The following is a 10192-nucleotide window of genomic DNA, read 5'->3' as shown; positions in this document are numbered from 1 at the left end:
TTACAATCGAGGAGAGGAGAGGAGAGGAGAGGAGAGGAGAGGAGAGGAGAGGAGAGGGACGACGGCAGCATCCACTTGTTTTAAACAAACCTACCACCATAATACAAAATCGCCCAATTATCTAAACAAATATTCTTAAATGTCAAATTTAGGGCGGTGACGGTGGCACAGCAGTAGAGTTGCTGCCTTACAGCGCTTGCAGTGATGGAGGAACGGGCTCAATCCCGACTACGGGTGCTGTCTGTACGGAGTTTGTACGTTCTCCCCGTGACCGCGTGGGTTTTCTCAGAGATCTTGACAGCGTGAACTGTGAGGAGGATGCTATGAGCATGCAGAGTGACTTGGACAGGTTGGGTGAGGGGGCAGATGCAGTATAATGTGGATAAATGTGAGGTTATCCACTTTGGAGGCAACAACGGGAAGGCAGATTATTACCTGAATGGTGTTCAAGAAGGAACTGCAGATGCTGGAAGATCGAAGGTAGACAAAAATGCTGGAGAAACTCAGCGGGTGCAGCAGCATCCATGGAGCGAAGGAAATAGGTGACATTTCGGGCCGAAACCCTTCTTCAGACTGAATTATCTGAATGATGTCAGGTTAGGGAAAGGGGGGGGTACAACGAGACCTGGGGTTCTTGTACAATAGTCACTGAAAGTAAGTACACAGGTACCGAGGTCTAGTCGGAGGCTCAGAGGGGATAGAGCCTTCTCTGTTGCTGCTCCGGCACTCTGGAACACCCTGCCGTTGCACATCAGACAGGCCCCCTCTCTGTCCATCTTCAAATCCAGTGTTAAAACACATTTGTACTCCCTGGCTTTTGACCGTGCCTGAGACTTTGCTTCTGTTTTGGTGTTTTTGATGTTTCTTTATTTTACATGTCTTTCCCTACTATTTCTTTTGATTGTTATTTTTGGTGTGTATTAACTTTTTTTTGTCAATGATTAGTGGTGTACAGCACTTTGTTGCAACTATGTTTGTTTTTAAAGTGCTCTATAAATAAAATTATTATTATTATTATTATAACATGCAGTGAAGAAAGCTAATGGCATGTTGGCCTTCATAACAAGAGGAGTTAAGTATAGGTGTAAAGAGGTCCTTCTGCAGTTGTACAAGGCCCTGGCGAGACAACACTTGGAGTATTGTGTGCAGTTTTGGTCTCCTAATTTGAGGAAGGACATTCTTGCTGTTGAGGGAGTGCAGCGTAGCTTCACCAGGTTAATTCCCGGGATGGCGGGACTGTCATATGATGAAAGAATGGAGCGACTGGGCTTGTATTCACTGGAATTCAGAAGGATAAGAGGGGATCTTATAGAAACATATAAAACTATTAAGGGATTGGATGCAGGAAACATGTTCCTGATGTTGGGAGAGTTCAGAACCAGGGGCCACAGTTTAGGAATAAGGAGTAGGCCATTTAGAACTGAGATGAGGAAAAACTTTTCTCACATAGGTGTGAATTTGTGGAATTCTCTTCCTCAGAAGGCAGTGGAGGCCGATTCACTGGATGCATTCAAAAGAGAGTTAGATAGAGCTCTTGGGGCTAGCAGAATCAGGGGGTATGGGGAGAAGGCAGGAACGGGGTACTGATAGTGGATGATCAGCCATGATCACATTGAATAGCGGTGCTGGCTCGAAGGGTTGAATGGCCTACTCCTGCACCTATTGTTTCTTGTATCTATGTACCTTCAGATTCCTCCCACAATCCAAAGACGTACAGGTTTGTCGGTTAATTGGCCTGGTGTAAATGTAAATTGTCCCTAGCATGTTTAGGATAGTGTTAGCGTGCGGGGATCGCTGGTTGGCGCCGACTCAGTGGGCCGAAGGGCCTGTTTCCGTGCCGTATCTCCAAACTAAACTAAACTAACCACTCTTAAACAACGATTGTCCCATCCTTATTAAGGATGCGTTCCACCCCCATGGTGCCCAGCGGTCCCTGAAATCCCCCACGGAGCCCGTGGACTGCGCGTAGTCCGTCTCTAGTACCACCCGGGCACGGGCGTAACCACGGAAATGTGGTGGGATGCCGTCTCGGGCAGAGCCCTCTTCGGCCTGGCGCCGTGACTCGCGGATAGCCAGCTTGGCCAGGCCCAGGAGCAACCCAACCAGGACAACCTCCGCCCTGCCCTCTCCCCTATGCATGGGGTGTCCAAAGATGAGGATGGAGGGTGAGAAGTGCAGCCCGAAGGCAAGGAGAAGCCCCTTTAGATAATGGAACATGGGGCTGCAGCCTCACACACTACATATACACGTGGTACACAGACTCTTCCAGCCCGCAGAAAGTGTCACCCTACGGCAGCCTGGGGCTCGCCTGGATCCAGGAGACCTAGCGTGCGGGCCGGACGCGGTCTTGCGGGACATGGTGCGGTGGAGGACACCAGAAACATCGCTTGGACAGGCTGACCCTGCAATGTCACCAGGACAACCGACCTTTATGGCCAACTGCACTTGTAACAAAACGGACTTTGCAAAATGGCGGCAAAACCTGACAAATTGGGGTTTTTTTTTCGTTTTAGAGATATAGCGCCACCGGGTCCGTGCCGAAGGGCGATTCCCGCACATTAACACGATCCTACACCCACTGGGGATGATTTTTACATTTAACAAGCCAATTAGCCTACAAGCCTGTACGTCTTTGGAGTGCGGGAGGAAACCGAAGATCTCGGAGAAAACCCACGCAGGTCACGGGGAGAACGTACAAACTACCTACGGACAGCACCCGTAGTCGGGATTGAACACGGGTTTCAGTGGGCGATTTCTATACACTTTGTACTTAATCGGGGGACTGTGCTTATGTCGAGTAAAACTTTACCGAACTGAAAAAAATAATTTCACGGTACCTGTGTAGATGTGATAATAAAGATCCACGGTGGTTCACTGAGGCACGGTGGCGCAGCGGTAGAGTTGCTGCCTTTCAGCACCAGGGACCTGGGTTCGAACCTGACTACGGGAGATGTCTGTATGGAGTTCTCCCTGTGACTGCGTGGGTTTTCTCTGGGTGCTTCAGTTTCCTCCCACACCCCAAAGACATACAAGTTTGTAGTTTAAACGTGTGGGACGGAACTGCAGATGCTGGGTTTATACTGAAGATAGACACAAAATGCTGGAGCAACTCAGCAGGTCAGGCGGCATCTCTGGAGAAAGGGAATAGGTGACGTTTTTGGGTCGATGCCCTTCTTCAGTCCTCGACCCGAAATGTCACTTCTTCCTTTTCTCCAGAGATGCTGCCTGACCCGCTGAGTTACTCCAGCACTTTGTGTCTATCGCAGGTTTGTAGGTTAATTGGACTCTGTAAAATTGTAAATTGTCACAGGCGTGTAGGATAGTGCTAGTGTACGGGGTGATCGTTGGTCGGTGTTGGCTAGGGTTGCTAACTGTCCCATATTAGCCGGGACATCCCGTATATTGGGCTAAGTCGTTTTCCGCCCTTGTCCCGTATTTGACCGCTGCTACTCGGGTCGAGGGGACTGTCGGGTCGGAGCGCCGCGTCCGGCCCTGCCTCACCCGTCCCGACGTAGTGCAGCCCATGGAGCGCAGCAGCAGCACCTCGCCCGTGGCCCCGTCGGTCGGCAGCCCAGCCAGCTGTCCGACCTTCGGACCTTCACTTGCCGCCGACACCACCACCACCCCTCCTTCTCACGGCCGATCATCGGGTCATGAGTTGGATGGGGCGCCGGACTTTGCGCGCGGCACCCGGGCCAAAACTCCTCAGCTGGCCCGCCGGCTGGGCTTTGTGTGCAGTCCAGCACCCGGGCCAACTCATCATTCACCCAGCCACGGCCGAGACGGTCAACGAATTGCCGTGGGGAATTTGTCCCGTAGTTTGACCTTTTGTCCCTTATTTGGGAGTGAGAACGTTGGCGACCCTAGTGTTGGTCGAAGGGCCTGTTTCCACGCTGCATCTCTAAAGACATTGAATCATGGTGTCCTTCCCGGGCTGTAATTTAGGCATTGACCTGCAGGTGGCAGTGCCACCCCATGTCAGCTCCCCATGTCCTTGGCGATAGAGGTTGTGAGTTTGGATCAAATTATTAGCGTAACTCACCGCAAATCCTCTTGGGAGCCTTGAGAGGAACGTGAACGGTGCTAAATAAATGAAGATCTTCCTTCTTGCCTACTAACCAACTTTTCCCAGGAATGTTTGAAAAGGAACTGCAGATGCTGGAAAAATCGAAGCTGGACAAAATTGCTGGAGAGTCTCAGCGGGTGAGTCAGCATCTATGGAGCGAAGGAAATAGGCGACGTTTCGGGTCGAGTCTGAAGAAGGGTCTCAGCCCAGAACGTCGCCTATTTCCTTCGCTTCATAGATGCGGCCTCACCCGCTGAGTTCCTCCACCAATTTTGTCTACCTATCCCAGGAATGAGTGGGTTAACCTGTGATGAGCACTTATCGGCAATGAGCCGGTACTCGCTGGAGAAGAAGAATAAGGGGGGACCTCATTGAAACGTACCGAATAGTGAAAGGCTTGGATAGAGTGGATGTGGAGAGGATGTTTCCACTAGTGGGAGAGTCTAGGACTAGAGGTCATAGACTCAGAATTAAAGGACGTTTTTTAGGAAGGAGATGAGGAAGAATTTCTTTAGTCAGAGGGTGGTGAATCTGTGAAATTCATTGCCACAGAAGGCTGCGGAGGCCAAGTCAGTGGATATTTTAAGGCACAGATAGATAGATTCTTGATTAGAACGGGTGTCAGGGGTTATGGGGAGAAGGCAGGAGAATGGAGTTAGGAGGGAAAGATAGATCAGCCATGATTGAATGGCGGAGTAGACTCGAGGGGCCGAATGGTCTAATTCTGCTCCTATCACTTATGATCTTATGAAGTGCAGATGCTGGTTTACAAAGAAAAAGACACAAAGTGTTGGGGTTACTAAGTGGGTTAGGCAGCATCTGTGGAGAAAAGCGATAGGCTGTGGAGGCCAAGTCAGTGGGTATTTTTAAAGCAGAGAAATATTCTTGATTAGTACGGGTGTCAGAGGTCATGGGGAGAAGGCAGGAGAATGGGGTTAGGAGGGAGAGATAGATCAGCCATGATTGAATGGCGGCGTGGACTCGAGGGGCCGAATGGCCTAATTCTATTCCTATCCCTTATGACCTTCAGGGGCTACTCCATGCCCAGCTTTGGAGCTGCCAAGAGGCTCTGGGGGAAAGTTGATGTGTGCTGAGTTCTTTGTGGAAGGGAGTGCACGCACTGTCTACAATGAACAGAAGCACAGCCCTGTGCAACTCTCTCACCAACTGGGATATGGCCCGAGGCAGGGTTATGGTTTCCATAGAGTCAGTCACTGCTGAGCAAACAAGGAATGTAGCTGGTTCCCAAGCATTTTCCACCCAGAATCAGGAACATTTTCTTCCCAGCTGTTATCGGGCAACTGAACTGCACTCTCACCAACTAGCGAGCGGTCGTAACCTCCCATCTATCTCATTGGAGACCCAACGGGCTATCTTTAATCGGACTTTACTGGACTTGATCTTGTATGAAACATAATTCCTTTTTTGTGTTTGGAGGAACTGCGTGTGCTGGTTTAAACCAAAGATAGAGTCCAGAACCAGGGGTCACAGTTTAAGAATAAGGGGTCGGCCGCTTAGGCGTGAGATGAGGAGAAACTTCTTCACCCAGAGAGTTGTGATTCTGTGGAATTCTCTGCCACAGAAGGCAATGGAGGCCAATTCACTGGATGTTTTCAAGAGAGAGTTAAGGAGCTGTCCTGCTGTACGAGGTAATTCAAGAGCTCTCCCGTGTTTAAAAAAAAATCAAACTCATGGTAAGCACGTAGAATGTATGGAGCGGGTACGTCAGAGCTCGGGAACGTCTCTTAGCGGCTCGCAACGCTAACGGTGGGCAGTCGGGAAACGCGGTAAGCTCGTGAAGACTCGTGAAGATTTTTCAACATGTTGAAAAATGTCCACGAGAGCCCCGAGTACCTATGAGCGGCTATTACCGTAATTCTCCGAGCTCGAATCAGGGGAAACTTGGGAGAACTCTTGAATTAGCTCGTACAGTGGGACAGCCCCATTAGATGTAGCTCTTAGAGCTAAAGGAATCAAGGGATATGGGGGGAAAAGCAGGAACAGGGTACAGATTTTTTTAGATGATCTGCCATGATCATATTGAATGGCGGTGCTGGCTCAAAGGGCCGAATGGTCTACTCCTGCACCTATGTTTCTATGACACAAAATGCTGGAGTAACTCAGCAGGACAGGCATCTCTGGACAGAAGGAATGGGTGACATTTTGTGTCGAGACCCTTCTTTAGACTGAGAGTCAGGGGAGAGGGAAACACAGAGATAAGGAAGGATAAGGTGTGAAAACTAGGCATCAAAAGGGGGGGGGGGGGGGGGGGGGGGGGTCAATGAAAAAGTAGAATAGATCATTGTTAGCTCAGGGAAGGGTGATAATAAAGCAAACAGAGATAACATATAAGTGGGGACAGTCAGACTGGTGGGATGACGGAAGGGAGAGGGATGGACAGAGAGGGAAAGCAAGTGTTACTTGAATTCAAGATTCCTTCTGCTGGGCTGTAAGTTGCCCAAACAAAATATGAGGTGCTGTTCCTCCAATTTGCGCTGGGCCTCACTCTGACAGTGGATGAGGCCCAGGACAGAAAGGTCAGTGTGGGAATGGGAGGGGGAGTTGAAGTGTTTGGCAACCAGGAGATCAGGTAGGTTTCGGCTGACTGAGCGGAGGTGTTCATTTGCAGGTATGTAATAAGAAAGGTAAATACAATTTTGAGGGGACTAGAATATAAAAGGCAGGATGTAATGCTGAGGCTTTATAGACGCTGGTTGGACCACATGTGGAATATTGTGAGTAATTTTGGATCCAATATCTGAGGGAAGATATGTCGGGGTGGGTGAGGGTTACAGAGGAGATGCACAACAATCATTTAATGAGCGTTTGATGAGGAGCGTTTGACAGCACTGGGGATGCACTCGCTGTAGTTCAGAAGGATGAGGGGAGGGGATGTCATTGAAGCCATTCGAATAGTGAAAGGGCTATGATTAGTGTCTGGAACTCACTGGCAGGGGTGGTGGGTGAAGCAGATAGGAAAGGGGCATTAAAGAGGCTTTCAGTGAGGCACGTGGGCAGAACCAGGGGCCACAGTTTAAGAATAAGGAGCAAGCCATTTAGAATGGAGAGGATGAAACACTTTTTCACACAGAGAGTGGTGAGTGTGTGGAATTCTCTGCCTCAGAGGGCGGTGGAGGCCGGTTCTCTGGATGCTTTCAAGAGAGAGCTGGATAGAGCTCTTAAAGATAGCGGAGTCAGGGGATATGGGGAGAAGGCAGGAACAGGGTACTGATTGGGGATGATCAACCATGATCACATTGAATGGCGGTGCTGGCTCGAAGGGCCGAATGGCCTACTGCTGCAGCTATTGTCTATTGTCTATTGACATGCAAGGAATGGATCGATATGGTTCATGCACAGGCAGCTCCACTAGTTTAATTTTAACTTTTAGAGATAGAGCATGGAAACAGGCCCTTCGGCCCACCGAGTCCGTGCCGACCAGCGATCCCCGCACAGTAACACTACCCGACACACAATGGGGACAATTTTTACATTTATACATTAATACCAAGCCGATTAGCCTACAAGCCCGCACGTCTTTGGAGTGTGGGAGGAAACCGAAGATCTCGGAGAAAACCCACGCAGGTCACGGGGAGAACGTACAAACTCCGCACAGACAGCACCCGCAGTGGGGATCGAACCCGGGTCTCTGGCCTTGTGAGGCAGTAGCTCTATCACTTCACCACCATGCTGCTCTAAACCTGCCCTGTCTGTGTACCTGTCTCAATGTTTCTTGTGTGCATCATGATAGTCCCTGCCTCAACTACCTGCTCCGGCAGCTTGTTCCATACACCCACTGTGTGAAAAAGTGATACCCCAGTCCCAGGCGCTGTGAGGCAGTAATTACCCCTCAAGTTCCTATTAAATCTTTCCTCACCCCCTCGCCTTAAACCTATGTCCTCTGGTTCCCCTATTCTGGGCAAGAGACTCTTCAGTTCAGTTTAGTTTATTGTCACGTGTACCGAGGTACAGCTTTTGATGCGTGCTAGCCAGTCAGCGCAAAGACAATACATGATTAGAATCATGAATAATTTGTGGGAGGCATGTACTATCTACCTCATTGTGACCCTCGGACTACTCTTGATTGGACTTTACTGGCTTTACCTCGCACTAAACATTATTCCCTTATCATGTATCTGGCTTGATTGCAATCATGTATTGTCTGAATAGCACGCAACAAAAGCTTTTCACTGTACCTCGGTACACGTGACAATAAACCAAACTGAACTGAACTGCGTGGGTTTTCTCTGGGATCTCCGGTTTCCTCCCACACTCCAAAGACGTACAAATTTGTAGGGTAATTAGCTCGATATGATTGTGTGTGGAGGATAGTGTTAGTGTGCGGGGATCGCTGGTCGGTGCAGACACAGTGGGCCTGTTTCCATGCTGTATCTCTAAACTAAACTAAACAAAACATCATGTACCCATTCAATGCGGTAGCCTAATTGAGATCTCAAATAGACAGAATTATGGTGTTTTACTTCAATAAGTTCGAAGAGAAAGCTCCTTTTTAATAAAAGCAAAGAGAAATCAGCAGATCAGCGCATGACTTGCAAACGCAAGCTTAAAGATGGAGAAAATGAAAAAAATGTCTGAATGGGGATTATCATGGTAAAACAGGAGGAGGCCATTCGGCCCATCAGGCCTGTTCTGCCATTCAATGCCACAAGAGTCTAAGAGTGTTTTATTGTCATATGTCCCGAAGCAGAACGATGACGCTCGTACTTGGAGCTGCACGACAGGTTTGTAAACATCGTACTCAGTAGAAACCGTAATAAGCAACAAAAAGAAATTGAATTCATTTAACAACCAACATATGTCTTTGGAGTGTGGGAGGAAACCGGAGGTCTCGGAGAAAACCCACGCAGGTCACGGGGAGAACGTACAAACTCCGTACAGACAGCACCCGTAGTAGGGATCGAACCCGGGTCTCCGGCGCTGCAAGCGCTGTAAGGCAGCAACTCGACCGAGATGAGAAAAACACTTTTTCGCACAGAGAGTGGTGAATCTCTGGAATTCTCTGCCACAGAAGGTAGTTGAGGCCACAGTTCATTGGCTATATTTAAGAGGGAGTTAGATGTGGCCCTTGTGGCTAAAGGGATCAGGGGGTATGGAGAGAAGGCAGGTTCAGGATACTGAGTTGGATGATCAGCCATGATCATATTGAATGGCTCGAAGGGCCGAATGGCCTACTCCTGCACCTATTTTCTATGTCTATGTTTCAAACTATACTGCTGCGCCACAGTGCCGCCCGGTAAAGTCATGTAGTTTAGTTTAGTTTAGTTGTGTTTAATTTAGAGATACATGTGGAGACAGGCACTTTGGCCCATTGAGTCCATGCTGACCAATAATCAGCTGGACACTAGTTCTATCCTACACACACTAGCGACAATATGCAGACTTTACAGCCATTTAACTTACAAACAAACACGTCTTTTGAGTGTGGGAGGAAACCAGAGCACCGGTAGAAAACCCACGTGATCACAGGGAGACAATGCAAACACCGTACAGACAGCACCCGTAGTCGGGATCGAACCTGGATCGGTTCACTGGTTGTGAGTTACCAAAGCAGGTATACAGTATTTAAGGCAGAGATTAATAATAATAATAATAATAATAATTTTATTTATAGAGCACTTTAAAAACAAACATAGCTGCAACAAAGTGCTGTACATCACTAATCATTGACAAAAAAGTTAACACACACCAAAAATAACAATCAAAAGAAATAGTAGGAAAAGACATGTAAAATAAAGAAACATCAAAAACACCACAAACAGAAGCAAAGCCTCAGGCATGGTCAAAAGCCAGGGAGTACAAATGCGTTTTAACACTGGATTTGAAGATGGACAGTGAGGGGGCCTGTCTGATGTGCAACAGCAGGGTGTTCCAGAGTGCCGGAGCAGCAACAGAGAAGGCTCTATCCCCTCTGAGCCTCCGACTAGACCTCGGTACCTCCAGGAGCAGCTGACCAGCTGACCTGAGGGACCGGGCAGGAGCGTATGGGTGATTGACAGATAGTTGATTAGTACGGGTGTCAGGGGTTATGGGGAGAAGGCAGGAGAATGGGGTTGAGAAGGAAAGGGGTTGAGAAGGAAATCAACCACGATTGAATGGCGGAGTAGA

This window comes from Leucoraja erinacea, chromosome 7 (genome assembly GCF_028641065.1).
Source record: "Leucoraja erinacea ecotype New England chromosome 7, Leri_hhj_1, whole genome shotgun sequence".
In the NCBI taxonomy this organism is placed as follows: Eukaryota; Metazoa; Chordata; class Chondrichthyes; order Rajiformes; family Rajidae; genus Leucoraja; species Leucoraja erinaceus.
The sequence above is the reverse complement of the archived record's forward strand: the minus strand, read 5'-3'. Positions refer to the sequence as shown.